This window comes from Petaurus breviceps, unplaced genomic scaffold (genome assembly GCF_028583685.1).
Source record: "Petaurus breviceps papuanus isolate PSGF00001 unplaced genomic scaffold, PetGlider_PUasm1.0 185, whole genome shotgun sequence".
NCBI lineage: Eukaryota > Metazoa > Chordata > Mammalia > Diprotodontia > Petauridae > Petaurus > Petaurus breviceps.
Genome location: NW_027185797.1, coordinates 27,687,556 through 27,704,117, shown reverse-complemented (window position 1 = coordinate 27,704,117; position 16,562 = coordinate 27,687,556). Strand labels below are relative to the sequence as shown.

Here is a 16,562-nt window from a genome sequence, read left to right as displayed (position 1 = left end):
TCTCTCTCTCTCTCTCTCTCTCTCTCTCTCTCTCTCTCTCTCTCCCCCCCTCCCCCCCCACCTCTTAGTTTGGATCAGGGCTCTGCTTACTTCCTGCCTCAGTTTCCACATATGAGAATGAGGGGGTTGCTCTGTCTGACCTCCAAAGTCCACCCCAGTTCCTAGTCTGTGGTACTGTGGGTTTCTCTGGCAGGTAACGGGGGGGGGGGCGGGAAAGGCTCCGAACTTACAAAGGGGCACACAGGATTATGGCCAGCAGCATCAATGCAAACCAGACCTGGAAAGCTTCACATTCTATTTAAAAACGATTTGCTTAATAAAATACCCCAACCCAAGCTAATCCGCCAAAGAACAGCATTAAGTTCTGTCCGTCTGACCCTGGAGGACCGAATGCTCAGGGACTGTGGGGGCGCAGCGGGGTGGGCGGCTTGCCCCCTGCCTCTGGTTTCAGACGCCCAGAGTCTGGGGAGGGAGAACGCTCTTCACCTCAAGTGAAAGGGACCCCCGAGGGCAGTGAGCTTCCCGGGCCTCTGAGTTATGAACAGCGAGCTTTCCATTCAGACTGAAAACTGGCCTCCCTCCCACCCAAGCCTCCTTCTAATTACCTGTGTTTTCTTAGCTTGAGCACACTGGGGGCTGTCTGGGAGGAAAAAAATCCCGTCCCCCTCCTCACCGCAGTGGGCTGAGGTGGGGTGGGAGCTCTGCGGCACTGACTGGTGCAACAATGATGCTCAGCAACCCGGGCTCAGCCTCCATGTCCTGCCACTCTGGTCTAAATCAATTTGATGAACTTTTATTAAGCACCTAGTGCATACATGGAGGCAATGGGGGTGCATATGCTCAGAGAGTCAATTCTAAAGTCAATCACAGGACCTGAGCTCAAACTCTGCTCCTGCTGTGATCCCAGGCAAGCCACTGAATGTCCCTTGCCTCAATTTCTCCATCTGTATGAGGGGGGTGGGTCAGACTAGACAGCCTCTGGTTCTAGGTCTATACTCCTGTGACTCTCAGTCCTGTCTCTGATCCACTGGCATGGGCCACACATGGCCAAGTCACGATATTCCAATGTCTGTAGAGCACCATGAATCTGTGACCACCCTGTATCACCCCCCTCATTACTTACAACCACCTACTACCTGTCACAGATATTGGAGCACCTTGGGACCCTTAGGGCAGGACAGAAATGCCAACTCTGACTATGTCCAGGACCCCAGATGCAGAGCCAGAAAGGGCCCTGGAGACCCTCTGGCCCAGGATTTGTTTTGGAAAGATTCTGATAATCATACTATAATTCAGGATGATGGCTATGTTGTTTGAGGCACCTGAAAGCCTTTATCTGCAAAGGGGTCTATAGGCTTCCTCAGGGGGCTGTGCAGGGGGATCCATATAACAACCCAGGGCAGGAACACTTATTCTGGTCCAATATGCCCATCTTACAAATGGAGAAACTGAGGCCCAGGAACTTAGCCTCACACCAGAAACCCTTTTTCCATCTACATCCACCGAGGAAGATATTCTAAGCGAAATGAGAAAGTCCACCTTCCCAGGTGCCCATTACGTGCTCTTGGGTCAAGAAACAGAAGCATCGTTTTGTCCACAGTCCATCACTGCGCCTGTCTGTGAAGCAGACGCCCTGCAGGAATGAATGTGCGGCGGGCGCAGGTGGCGGCTGTAAATTCTGAACCGGGCTTACCTGTTGATGTAACTGAGGGCTACGTAGGTTGGCTGCTGCAGTTCTTGCTTCTCCAAAACACGGGGATCTGTGTCTGTAAGAGAAACACAATATGGATTTTTCAATGTTTGCCCCCAAATAAGTGGTATGTGGCTGCCTAATGTGGGGTAAGTGGGCTGAGGCACAGAAAATGAGGCCAAATTTACCCTTCCCCTCTGCAGAGTGAACCCAGGCCACCTGAGTACCCTCCTCCGTCCACTCATTCATAAATAACAAAATATTGCAACGCTGTTTGGGAGAATTCCAAACATCAACAGTGATAAAAGGCCCATATGTCATGCAAACTTTCACAATCCCCTCATAAATATTAGCTTTCACTGCTTTCAGTTACAATGTCGGCACAGTTTCCACTGTTTAATCTGCTTTTAAAAATGGCGGAGGAAGGGGGAGGGAGAATGGGAGGAGGAGAGGGAAAGCAATGAAGTCTCTTTTAATCAGGCTTATTTCAGACTAGGCCAATTACGAGGCTGTTTAGTAGCAGGATCTAAAACCTATGGCTAATTCATCCATTAATATGCCTCCATGTCCCTAGCGCCAAGGCCTGGCAGGTTACAACAGGCACCTTATTTGTTCAGCCTGCTTTTGAGAATTTCAGCCAGAACCTTTCTGGTATACACAGTCCCTTGGTCATTCAGCAAACATTTACTGATGCACGTGCTCTATGAAATGCCTCGTCCTGCGAGCTGTGGGAGACACTAAGATGACCAAGGCACAGAGGCTGCCCTCTGGTGACCTGGAGTTTGTCACTACAAGTAACTAGAATACAGAGAAGCAGGCGAAGACGTCATGAAGCAAAGTGGGATTTGGGTTTTTAACGTTATTTTTGGATGTGACTTTTGCTGCTAAATCACATTCCCTTCCAGTCTACTCCCACCCTCCCCTCGTGGAGCCACCCCCCATGGCAAAGACTGAAGAAGTGGTTCGGCCAAACCACCCAGCACCTCCATCCTTCCCAGTTATGCCCAATATTACACAGTCCACGTCTTCTACCTCTGCAATGAAAGGAGGGAGGCGTGTGTGCACCCCCAGCTCTCCTCTGGGGCCAGGGACAGTCACCACCCTTACAGTATTCTCACTCATTTGACTGTTCTTTCCATATATGGTCTTGTATTCATGGTATACATCATATTTAGGGCTTTTTTGACTTCTCTATGACTCAATTTATACTGTCCCAGTGCTTGGCATACAGTAGGAACTTAATAAATGCTTGTTGACTATGGACAGTGTTATTCCTTCTGGCTTACTGGTGGCATGTCAAGGATGGCTATAAGAAAGGGATCTCAACTGAGCTGGTCCTTGATGGGAATCTGAGAGGCAGAAGTGTGGGGAGGTGGCACCCTCCAGATAAAGACACGGAGACTGGAAGATGCAGGTGTATTTGGGAAGCCAAGGTCAGCTCACCTGCTGCACACCGCATGCATGGAGCAGAGGACCAGATTAAATCTCTGCAAGAGCCCCCACCCCCCAAGCCATGGCATCCCGATGGGGTTAAGTAACTTGCTCAAGGTTAGACGGCCAGGTGTTTCTGGGTGAGTGCTAAGTGTCTGAGCCCGGATTCAATCCCAGGTCATCTCTTACTCGCTGTGCTACCTGGCCTCCCCATGATTCATTCTTAAAAACAGGAAAGGTCCCATGAAGAAAAGCAATCCTTTGAAATTAAAAAAAAAATTAGAAAGTAATTTGTTTCACCAGGATAAGAGAGGAAGATGAAAACATTATATTTTGGGGGGAGGGGGGAAGAAAGCCCTTCTGATGTTTGGCCCAAGTCTCTTTTTAAACTAACAATGGGATTGTTTGAAATTGGATGTTATAAACACCTCCCAGCTGCACTCGACAGTAACTCTTGTCTTTGATGCGAGGACAGATGTGGTTGTAAGCACCCTGGGATGGAAAAGTGTTTACTGCTGTGGGGTTCTCGGGTACATGGATCTGTGGGCGTCTGCCCATCAACGGAGCGAGTGGAGATCAGGGACATCAGAGACGGAAGTCTGGACCAGCAGGAAGGAGGATGGGTGTTAAAATGGTCCCAAGGCTACCTCTGGGCTTTCCACCCCTGTACAATGATTCTAATTCCACCCCTGAGGTTGTCTCCCAGATTCTCAGAGAACATCTGGTCCAGCCCCTGCTAATCAGGGGTCCTCTCCACGCTGTCCCCCCAAAGCACTCATGCAGAATTTGTATGAAGATCTCAGGGGAGGCCAAGGAAGCCAAGTCTCCCCTTGGAAAGGTGACTGCTGGGAAGGTTTTTCTTGATGGCGAGCCTTAGTCTGCCTTTTTTACAACTACCACCCAGGACCCAGCCTATTCTCAGTCACATGCAGCCTCTGGCAAAGTTGTTTCCTGGACTTCTGATCTACATTCAGTGTCACACTGAGGGACGGGCCCAGGAATTGGGTCAGAAAACTGGGTTCCAGGTCCCAACGCCACCATTAATGACACAACCCTGGGTGTCTTCCTCTCTCTGACCCTCAGCTTCCTTCATCTGTAAAATGGAGATAATTATATTTGCACAACTTCTTCCAGGAGTAGGAAAGCACTTTGTGGCCTGTGAGGTGCCACGGAAGGTGCCACGGGAGAATGAGCTGACCAATGGGGGCGGGGAAGTCTCTGAATTTTCTCCTCCAGAGGAGACTCTGGGGTTAGGGGCAGATGCTAAAGAGGGTGCCCATCACCTGGGCTAACTCAACAAGCCGTGGGGCATGGAAGGAGTGAGAATACCTCTGTGTGTAAGAAAGGCCCAAAGAGACAGTGGTTTCAGAGAAGCCTGGGAAGATTTGCAGGCACTGACGCAGAGTCAAGGGAGCAGAACCAGGAGAACAATTCACTTTGTAACAACAGCATTGTAAAGACAAAGATCTCTGATCATCGCAGACCAACCGCGCTCCCAGAGGACGGAGGATGCTGCTCCTGGCGCCTGCTGGTGCCGGCCTCCGGTCACTGACAACTCACTGTCCGCGTGCCCCCCCACCCCACTCACGTGGCTCTCCAGCTCAGCTCAGCCTCGAAAGGCCAACACGAACGCCAGTCATAGACAGACCCTGTCACCTCTGGCATTTCTTGGCTAGCACACAGTAGGTGCATTATTGATGCTTGCTGACCAATTAGCTGTTCTGAGTCTCAGTTTCCTCATCTGCAAAATGGGGACAATGATACCTGTGGCAGGTATAACCTAAGGTTGTTGTGAGGTCTGAATGATATAGTATGTAGGAAGTGATTTGCAAACCTTAAAGCACTATTAAATTGTGTATTGTAGTTATCATTACTTTATTCATGAAGAGTTTTACTTGGGTCACTAACCTCAAACCTCACGTGACAGACTGGCTTTGTACCTTTCTCTCTAAGGTGGCTGTTGTCATTCGGTTGTTTTTCAGTCATGTCTGACTCTCTGTGACCCCATTTGGGGTTTTCTTGCCAAAGATACCTGAAGTTGCTCGCCATTTCCTTCTCCAGTTCATTTTACAGATGGGGAAACTGAGGCTAATAGGGTGAAGTGACTTGCCCAAGGTCACCCAGCTAGTAAATCTCTGAGACTAGATTTGAACTCAAGTCTTCCTGACTCGAGGCTCTGCCATCTATTCACTGCACACTTAGGGTATGTTTCATAAAATGTTGTGTATGGTAATCAGTTATAGAGGTCCCCTAATCTTCTTGACTGTAAGATCTATGAAGTTTTAAACACTTTATCTCCCTGCACCTCCAGACAGGAGTGGTGTGCTGAACATAGCAGGTACTTCATAAATGTTTGCTGTGTAATGCCTACAAGTACTTCTTAAGCACTAATTATGCACCAGGAGCCTTGCTAAGTGCTGGGGAAATTATACAAGCAGAAATAAAAGACAGTCCTTGCCCTCAAGGGGCTTATAATCTCATGGAAGAAGACACAGAAAGAAGGAAGCTGAAAGGGAGTGGGGGGATATGGGGTGGCTGGCTCCTCTTAATATAATGACAGCAGCATCAGCCAAATGATGCTTTCTGTACATGATGTTCGATCCCTCAAAGACTTGGTTAGGTTACACCAGCAGGGCAAAGATTTGCTTTGTCCAAGAAGGACTGTCCAAACAATGGTTTGAGAGCCATGGCCGTAGGCGATTATTTCCAGCCCCCCCCCCCCCCCATTCCCTGGTTCGAGAGATGTGTGACCTAGTAACAATAAGTAGAGCATGGAGGTCAAGGTGGCCCCTTCATATGGGAAAGGCTGTGAGGGAGGGAACATGAAAATGACCAAGGCAGTGGTTGGGTGGATGGGCCTGTCTGGGGGGTCTCTCAGGATACCTCTGTAAGAAGGCCTCCAGCAAAGCTGGATAACTGAGAGACACTGGGAATCTCTTGAGAGACATGAGTAACCCCAACCCCCCCAATGGTGGATGACTCACGCTTTAGGGTTGATGAGGCATTTTCAGGAAACAGACGAGCTCAGTGTTGGGAGAGACCTAGGGCTGTCTAGCCTGGCTCAGCCTGTGCCTGGACAAGACAATTTCCCAGCTCATGGTCATCCAGACTACAATATGGCAGAACCCACCACTTCTCAAGGCAGTCATTCCACTTTTTTAGCTTCAATTATTGGAAGGGTTTTCCTGAACATTGATCCCAAACCTGCCCCTCTGCACCTCATGCTGTCCACTCTCAATTCTGCTCAACCACAACAGGACATTTCCCCAGTATTCAAAGCCAGCTACCACAGTCCCTCTAAGTCCTTTCTTCTCCAGGTTAAACATTCCCAGTCCCTGGAACCCATCACTGGATGGAATGCTCTTAAAAGCCCTTCCTTGTGGCTACCCTCCTGGGCAGCACAGGACCTCACATTCTAGGGCCCTAATAACTCTCTCCCTGGAGCTTCTCATGGGTTGAGTACTTCAAGGAGTATGTCCAGGTATAACCTGGACAAAAGTGGCCGGGGAAGAGAGGGTGTGGATGGATGGGCTCCGTACCAACGGGCAGCACCCAGGCACAGTCCAGCCATACCTCTGGTGGCCAATGTCTTCATTGGTTCTCGGTCCATTTCAACTTTCAGGATTCTTTTTCTTTTATTGAGACACACATTTTCCCCTTCTTTAAGCTAGAGCTCCTCCTGTGAGACCCAATTCAATGTTCTCTGCCCAGCCAACGCTCAGGAAAGGTTGATGACAGGCGTGTACGCACGTGGAACCTGCATTTCATAACATAAAAACGTCTGGCACCCTATTCGTAAGACTGAAGTGGGGATTTATGAGTTGGCTTTACCATGTAAATCATGTTTCTTGTGTTGGACACGGCTTGTGTCCTCAGATGGCGAAGAGAGTGACAGGCAGCAGGGGGCTTCAAAATGCCATCCTCTCCATTACTAAATAGCCTCTTAAAAGCGCCTCGACAAGATTTTCCATTTTTGGGTAAGAGGCTAGGCACTAGTCAGTTAATGTGGCCAGGGAAGTAACTGAGCAGACATCGGCCAGAGCTTACACATGTTTTACTGAATAAAGATGTCCTTAGGCACACTTCAGAACATTAACAAGAATTCTGGGCTCTAGAAAGAAAACTGAGCCCCAGGTGCCCCAGAATGGGAGAGGTTGGCCAGAGAGGCTATATGGGAGCTAGATCACTGGCTGGTCACAAATAGGCATCGGTCCTGGGGATCTCGGCCAGTGTCCTAACCTCCATGTACACACACAACTATACACACATGTATACATACACATACATGTATATTCACATAATATTTAATGTATCATAATATATACTATTTAATACATAAAATACATCTATTTGATAACTGTATTACTTCTCCTTCTCCAGGATCTGCTCCTAACTCTTCAAACTGCACCCATACCCAGCTGTCTTCTCTGCCCTTATGGGTCCCTCCTCTCTACTCACTTCTTCTAGAAAGTCCATTTTGAGGAAGTGTCCAGGCCACTCCTATTAACCCCAGACTTTCAGGGCTTTTCCACCACCCTCCTTCCTCCCCTTCCTAAATTTCCTATCCCCTTTTATAAGCTGTCTTTTCCCCATTAAAATGAAAGTTCCCTGAGGGCAGGGAATGACTTTATTTTTCCTCATCTGCACAGCCCCTAGCACCCAGTAAGGGCTTATTAAGTGCTTGTTGATCAGACCTCATAATGGGGAGAAGCAGCAGCAGAGAAATGTGGGAGGGGGCCCAGCTGCATCCCATCATGGAAGTCGCCCAGAACCCTCTGAGCTACAGTACAAAGTCCCCTTCCACACGGCCTTGCCACAACAGCAATAACCACAGCGATCCTAAAAGGGGACCCTAACTGAAGTGGGCCGTGGCATACGTCCCCCAAGTACTTTCTGGAGGGTTTTTTTTATGCTACCAATAAAAACTTGAAACCAGAACGTGCACTAAGCTAAAATCGAGAGATCCTATCAGCCTCAGTCACTGGTTGGCAGGAATATAAACATTTCAGTATTTCAAGGGCAGGTGATGCTCCTTCAGCTGGCAATCTGAGAGGAGGTGTCAGTGTTTAAGCCATCTGGCCCCCGGCATCTGTAAATAACCCGCTGCCCCTCTTTAGATGGCTTCCAGAAGAACCCAGCTTTTTCATCACGGAAGCTGAGAGAAGGAGGCATACTTCCTGGCTCCAAGGGCACGGACCAGTATCCTGTTCCTTGGCGTTCCCATCCTGGGCACCCCCACTACTTTCAACCTCCCACAGAAATCACCTGGCCTGAAGGTCAAAGGAACAAAAGTGGATTAAAATCTTAGGGGTTCAAATCTATGCCATCACTGTAATTTTCCTGAAGTCTAGCTTTCCTGGAAGCACGATGACCTTGTCATCTGAGGAGAGATATTTTTTATAAATAGCATCTCATTTCTAGGGGGACAGCCTGGGGTAGCAGGAGGGCACTGGACTTATAAGTCAGAAAGACATAGGCTAAGCTCTACCTTTGCTCCCTGGGCAAATTACGTAAGCACTTCCTATTTCAAGCAACTCCCTAGTAGTACCGTCTTTTAAATTACAAAATTAATATTTGTAATGTGATTACATATTATCTATATTAATCTAATTATAAACACATATAATTATAATTAAATAAGGAAGGAAAGACTTCTCACTGAAGGTGTCACAGAGACTGGGCTTTGAGGGAAGGCAGGGATTTTAAGAAGCAGAAGTGGGAGTGGACGCATTCTAGGAATGGGGATCAGCCTGGGCAAAAGCATTAATATGAGAGCAAAGTAGGGGAGAGGCACCTAAGTAATGCATTGGTTAGAGCATTAGACATGGAGTCAGAAGGACTCAAGTGTAAATCCTGGTACTATCAGTGTGATCAGGGGCAAGTAAATTAACCTTTCCCAGACTCAGTTTTCTCATTTAAGAAAGGAGGATAATGATAGCACCTCCCTCACAAGGCTGCTGTGAGACCAATGAGATCATGTACATAAAAGACACCTTAGAGCTGCATATAAATGTTAGTTATTATTGTTGTGATTATAACAACAGCAAGGTCAGGGCTACATGTCGCTGGATATATGCATTCAGAGTGTATTTACAGAAGCTAATTTAGTCTTACTGATTTATGGATTCAATTAAATAGCCCCATGCAGGACCACTACAGCACAAGAACACGCCCTGGGTGCTTTCTTAAAGCAGAAAAGGGAAAATTAGGCTTTTCATAATTTGGTGCGAACAGAAAATAAGTAGTGACTGAGGACAAGGTCCATAGCCAAGACTGTCTAAAGGGGAAGGCCAACAGCATGAATGGGGCTTTCAGTGGTGCCCAAGAGGCCATGGTCATGAGATTTCTATGACCCCATGGAGAGATGACATCGCGGCAAACACCTTCCAGAATGTGCTTGACATTCAGGGTTCCAGAAGCTTCATTCCCCTAAGTTCTACTCTGCATGGCACGGAGGAGATCCAGCCTTCTCCAAGATTATGCCAACAGGGCACCATCCCTGGGGAAGGTCCAGGGTCAGGGCAAAGGCCAGCCCTATTCCATTCAGAAAGGCTCATCAACTTGGCTGGTTGTCAGGCTTGGGAATCAGGAGACCTGGGTTTGAGTCACGCCTCAGTCATTTCCTGAGCTGTAGGACACTGGATAAGTCCCTTCAGCATGGTACAGTGGGACCAAGGGACCTGGATTAGAATCTCCTCAGAAACACATGATGACTGTGTGGTTTACCTCTGTGGGCCTCAGTGTTCCCATCTGTAAAATGGGGGAGCTGGATTTGATGGCTTCTAGCATCTCTTCCAGCTCTAGGACAATGGTCCTAGGAATGTCAGTCTCTAGGTCTCGGATTCCTTGTCTATAAAATAAAAACACTGGGCACAAAGTCCTTTCAAGCCCCTTCCAGCTCTAAACAGAGGATGCTATGATTTATTCCAACATGTGTGTGTAGAGACCCCTCCTTCAGTATCCCTGATGTGATGCAGTTAAGAGCGGGGGCACCGGGGGTCAGATAACCTGGACTCAGACCCTGGCACTGTCCCCTTTCTCCCTTCCAGTTCTAAATCAGCACTGCAATGGTTCGCTCCCCTCCCAGCTCCTTAGGCTGCCACTGACCCCATTCATCTCAGACAAACGTCCATCAGACACCACGCCACGTAGCAACATTCTTTATAGTGACGAGGGCTGGTCAGTTGGGTAAGTGTAGAGTATTTGCAGTACTATCCAAATGGAGTAAGAAGCACCAGTTCTCACACAAGTCTTCCCAAGAAGTCCTGACTTGTCCTTCATATCCAAGGACAACAGTCCCTGCTAATAAGGAACCTCCCTGTGGCATCCCCTTTGTCCCATCTTTGATACCGTCCTCAGGGCTTTCCTCTCTGAAAAGCAAGCAGCCTCCTGCTGGCGTCTGTCTCCACTGCATTTTAATAATTGGGTTTGATAACTGCCTGGAGCCAACCTTTTGCCATAAGCTAGTTTATTGTAAATATTTCTGTTGGCTAGGGCTCTTTCCAAAAAGAAAAGAGAGGAAAAAAACCCAGTCCTCCATAGCACATAAGTAGCCGTGGAGTGGATCAGCTTTTCTTACTTTATAGACTTGTCATTTGAAACGTTTCCCAAGCTATAATTTCCATTACGGTCAGTCAGTGCAAATTACAGTGAGATCCTTGCTATTCCCCAATCCGATGGGAAATCCAGATGCAGTAAAGTGTTGCCGTAAACTTTACGAGCACGAGCATCTTAAAGTTGGGGACGTTTCGCAGCTCCATAACCTCGCCCGTTAAAAAGCATCCATGTTCATATTGGAGGCCCAGGCACAATTCCATGCCAGGAAGAAATAAACACAGAGAGACAGAGAAGCTGACTCACTTACCCAGGCCCCTTGTGGCAAACACCCTTCTCTCGGAGCATGGCACCTCCCTGCAGACACAGCTCCCCCACATTCATCTCTAATGGTGAGTCAGCTCACAGAGCCTCAAAATTTAGAGTGGGGAGGGGCCGCCGGCAGCCCTCCCATGCCTGAAGAGCATTCCCATCAGGGCATAGTCAAGAAGAGGGTGCCCTGAGCGGCCAGGTAGCACAGTGAGTAAGAGCTCCGGCTCCAGTGTCGGGATGACCTGGGGATGGAATCCCAGACTCAGACACTTAGCACCCACCCAGAAACACCTGGCTGGGCTCAGACACATAGCACCACACCCAGAAATAACCGGCTGTGTAACCTTGAGCAAGTTACTTAACCCCGATTGCTTTAAAAAAAAAAAAAAGAAGAGGGTGCCCTGCCTCTGAATGAAGGACTCCTAAGAGGGGGAGCCCTCCACCTTCTGGATTCACCCATACCACTATTCCAACAGTCCTCATCGTTAGGCTGGGATCAAATGTAACTTAGCCTCTTGGTGACCCCCACTCATTACCCCTGGTTTTGCCTACTAAAGACAAATAGAGTACAGGGAATCCTTTTAAGTAACAACCCCTTCAAGTACCGGAAGACAGCTCTCATGCCCACTCCTCCCCCTGCCTCCCACCTTCTCTCTGCCTAAACATTTCCAGCTCCCTGAGCCATGGGACGTGGCCCTGGACACGCCACTCTGCTGCTTGGTGCCCCAGTGTTCTCATTTGTAGAATGTAAAAGGGTCCCCTCCAGTCCTAAAGCCATGAGACTAGCTCTGAAGGCCCTTCACCATCTTGATTACGCCTTCCAGACACCTCATACAGCTCGTGGACGGCCTCCTTACTCTGGCACCCAGAAAGACCAGGCTCTGGCCTGCCAAACCCTGGGGCCATGTCTTAGTATGGCACCTACTGACCCCATGTAGAATGTCAGAGGTAGAATGGCCTTGAAGAGGAAGAGGAGACAATCCACATGTGCTCCCAGGAGTGGATGATCTGTTATCCCATCTCAGGCCCCTCCTCCTCCTCACCCTGAGTGGCATCTACAGGACAGACTTATAATACTAATGCCTGCATTTCTGTGGCTTCAAGGCTGGCAAAGCCCTTTACAAATATGATCCTCACAACCACCCTGGGAAGTGGGTGCTATTATCACCCCCATTTTACAGATAAGGAAACTGAGGCAGATGACTGGCTTGTCTGCGGCCTCATGGCTAATAAGTGAATGAGCCTGGGTTTGAGCTCAGATCTTCCTGATTCTAGGTGGGGCACTTTATTCACTGGCCACCTTGCTGCCTGCAGTAATGGACTGGACCCCACCCCTGGGATGCACCCCCTGCCCCTGCCTCAAAGACTAGGCTTAACTACTGGTCTCTGCAGGAAGCCTTTGCTGCACACCCCTACCCACTGACAGCATCTGCTCTCCCTGAACAACCTTGTATTTGTTTACTCTTTGTCTTGGTGTATGAAACACAGCAGCTCCAGAATAAATGGCTGGGTGACTGATAGCTGGCCAGGGGGTGCGGCAGGGGTGGGAACCTGCAGCCTCGAGGCCACATGTGGCCCTCTAGGTCCTCAGGCGCGGCCTTCTGACTGAATTCCAGATCCACAGAATAAATCCCCTCCATACAAGGATCTGCTCTGCAGAGCCTGGACTTACTCAGAAGCCTCCAGCTCCCCTCCCAGGGTCTGCCCCCCTTCCTTTAGGAGGCACCAGCACCATCTTCTGCGTGAGGACTTTGCTGAGCCTCCCCTCCCTCTGAGAGGGCCTTCCCTCCCGGACTGCTTTGTAGAAGTACGTCTTTGTTCTCTTTGCAGCTAGGCTGCACCACAACATACAATATTATTACAGTGCTGTACATCTGGCCCATGCCTCCATTCCTCATCGGAATACAAGCTCTCTGTGATCAGGGGCTCCGGCGCCTGTCCTGCGTGCCTAGTGCACAGCCGGCATTTAATGCATTCCTGTTACCGGACGGCACCAATTACTATGCTTGATCTGTTCAGGGCATGTCCGGTCCCCTAAGCTTAAGAGTGCACAAGGACTTCTGGGACACCTCGTGTTTGTAAACACTTGCTGAAAAGAGTGAAGTTCTTTGACAGCAGATAGTGAGGAGGAGGCCAGGGTCCTTAACCTCGGGTCTGTGAACAGGTGTCTTCTTTTAAAAAAAAACTCATATCTCTGTTTTAGCATAACTAGTTTCCTTTGTAATCCCATGTCCTTTATTTAGTGTATTTAAAAATATTATTCTGAAAAGGAGGTTTCATCAAACTGCTAAGAGGGTCTGCAGCACACAAAAAGGAACAGGAAGATTGGTTTGGGGGGGGACATTTCTTAAGGTTACAATTGCTCATGGAATTATAGGACTTTTTCACTAATGTTGACCCCCACCCCCAACTCCAAAAAATGCCATTGAGGCCTTCTGAGGTCACTGAAGTGGCCTGAGGCCAAAGAGCCCTCTGTCTCCGGACGATGCCTGGCACACAGTAGGTGCTTAATGACTTCTGCTGGTTAGGTGACAGAATACCTCTGTGGCTTTGTGGAAGGCCTGCAGAGGACCACAGCGGTCAACATTTACAAGACAAATGAAACACGAGGCATGCAGCTGGAGCTTTTTCTCCTTCAAGGGCTCTATGCTCCAGAATGGGAGCCTGGGGAAGGGGTTCTTTGAGTCTATCATTTTATGCCCCTCCCCCTTCGGGGTGAGGGGCTCTGAAGAGTTTGCCTTGGAAGACCCCAGTCAGTGACGCCCAAGGGGAGCCCAGCGGGGCCTGCGGCATCTTCTCCCTGCTGGCCAGCTCCTCCTCAGGCATGGGGAAGGCGGCAGCTACCAGGATGGGGTGGTGGCCCAATACTGGCCATCAGGACGCAAAAATAAAGGAGATGGTATTGCATATTCCTCCTGAGCACAGAAGAGTGACCTTTGCGGCTGTCTGGGGCTCCTCCGGCAGACAATTAATGTGAAAAACGGGAGGACACATCACTTCCATCACCACGTACCACGTGTAAAACCGCTCCATACAAGCCGTGATGGGAGGCATTGACTGAGGCAGACACACTTCTGCTTGTCCCATTCTGTCATAAGGAACAGACCCATGCCCACCCAGAGCATGCACACTCTGAGCTCAGCAGCCAAAATGTCCCTCCCCAGCTCAACGACCTTCCACAGCTTCCAACTACTCTTAGGATAAACTACAAAGTCTACATAGTCTGGTACTTAAAATTACCAACTCTCAGAATCACAGAAGTTTGCATCTAATGCAGCCCCTCATTTTACAGAGGTTCACAGAGGGGATGGCAACTGACCAAAGCCAAAGATAAACCAAGTAGCAGCTGGAGAATCTGAACCCAGATCCTGTGACTCCAAATCCAGTAATCATTCCAATTGCCCTAAATACCTTCAGAGCCTCCCAAAGTCAAGTTCCAATCTGACTTCCCAGTCTACTTTCTATTATTATTATTTCTAATATTTCACACTCTGGTTACCAATCATGGCCAAATGTTTTTGTTTTGTCTTCCAGAAGTGAGTACAATAAAAATTTGATAGGAAGGACTCGCCCTCAGATTTACCATATGCCAGTAAAGCCACATTATATCAGAAAACAAAACTAAAACCAAAAAGAAATGAGTTAACACGAATAGACATTACAGGATGCATAAAAACAGGCTGAGCTTGGCCATGACATGATGGCGGGCCGGCCTCCCAAATGCCAATGTGTGCGATGATCATCTGTCCTCTGACAAGCCCTGTAAGATTCATTCTACCCAAATTGCAGCCGACTCTCCCATCACACTTCATGGGGGCTATGAAGTCACACGGCTGCATGAAATTTGTTTCCTGCAATTCTCATATCATTTTTCTGTTCTAGTTACCCACGAGGTAGTAACTGCACAGAAATGTAACATCAATCTGGCATAATGGTAACTTTCAGGTTTAGCAAACTGTCGGATCGTTTGGGGCACTTTGAAATTGGGCCTTGAGCGAGTCAAGTCAGCAAGCATTTATTAAGCTCTTACTGTATGTACCAGGCATAGTGTTAAGGTCTGGGAATACAGACTCAAAAGCAAAAATCCCATCCCCTTTAAGGAGTTTGTCATAACCTGAAAATGTACGCAAAGAGGACGTGATTTGAAAAGAGAGAAAACGGTAAGAATGGGGGAACTGGGAAAGGATTCCCACAGGAAGGAAACCCTGAATTCAACCTTCAAGGATGCTAAGAATTCTGACTCAGAGACAAGGAGGGAGGGCATGCCAAGCTCGGGGGATGTGGGCAAGGGCACAGCAGTGGGAGACAGAGCCGTGATTTCTGGGAACAGCAAATAGGAGAGTTTGGCCAGAATGGTAAGTGAGTACAAGGGAGGAACATGAAACAAAGCTGGAAAGGTAAGGCTTGAAATGCCAGGCCGAGATCATCTAAGAGATGGTGGAAACCCACTGCACATTTCTGAACAGGAGAGTGACACAGTCACTGTGTGTTGGGAAAATTATGTTGTAGCTGTGGCTGTGTGAAAGGCAGATTGGCAGGGGGAAGGGGAGAGACTGGAAGCAGGGGGACCAATGATGAGGCTAGTGTGACATATAGGTCAAATGGGAAGATGGCAGTGACATGTAACCAGAGAGAAGGGGATGGAGACTGAGAACGTCACAGAGACACAATAGACAAGACTTGGCAACAAAGTTGATATGAGAATTAAGGAAAGAGGAAGATGGAGGTTATAAACCTTGGTGACTGGAATGATCTCTTAATGGCCACATTCAATGGTCTTTTCTCAGCCCTCAGAGTTCTTGACCTCCCTGAAGCCTCTGACACTGTCCCTCACCTTCTTCTCTATTCTCTGGGTTTCAAAAACATGTTCCCTCCTCTTGTGACTTTGCCACTCCTCGGGTACACGCCCTAGTCACCTCATGACCACTACAACAGCTGGCTGGTGGGTCTGCCTGCCTCATCATGTCCCTCCCCTCTCCAGCTCATTCTTCACTCGGTTACTAAAACCATCTTCCTAAAGTACTAGTTATACCAATCATACCATTCCCTCCTTAATCAACTCCAGTGGCTCCCTATCACCTGATCCAAGATCAAATGTAAAGTCCTTTGGTTTTTAAAGACCTTTACAACCTTTCTCCTTTTCCCCTTCCCATTCTCCACCTTTCCAATCTTCTTCCACCTTCCACCCTGCTGTCCTCCATGCCCTGGCTGCTCCTTGAACAGTACATTCTGCCTCCTCACTCTGGGCATTTTTCAATGGCTATGCCCCATGCCTGGAATGCATATCTGCCTCCCAGCTTCCCCAGCTTCCATTAAGTCCCAGCTAAAACCTCATTTTTGACCTGAAGTCTTTCGGGATGGCCCTAACTCTGGTGAAGGCCCTCTGAGAGCTCTCCAATCTATCCGGTATATACCCCGTGTACACACAGTTTTTGTATGCTGTCTATCCCATTGGGGGTCCTCGAGAGGAGGGACTTTTAAATTTTTTGTCTCTCCTTATATCCCCAGGACTGGAACATAGCAGGTGACTAACATGTACCAGCTGCCTGGCTGAAGAGTGCCCTCCGCAAAAACA

General features: G+C 48.5%; 2 protein-coding genes across 2 annotated transcripts in view; one reads left to right on the top strand and one right to left on the bottom strand.

The window, feature by feature from the left end:
- JAZF1 (JAZF zinc finger 1) overlaps positions 1-1,763 on the bottom strand; it is a 117,679-nt gene extending 115,916 nt beyond the window's left edge. The window contains exon 1 of the mRNA XM_069088654.1: positions 1,694-1,763. The gene's annotated coding sequence lies outside the window, so the exon portion shown is untranslated. The remainder of the gene's footprint in view (positions 1-1,693) is intronic.
- The window catches only part of LOC138161753 (thymosin beta-4-like), a 171,790-nt gene that overhangs the window by 83,938 nt on the left and 71,290 nt on the right, over positions 1-16,562 (top strand). The gene's annotated exons all lie outside the window — the stretch shown is intronic.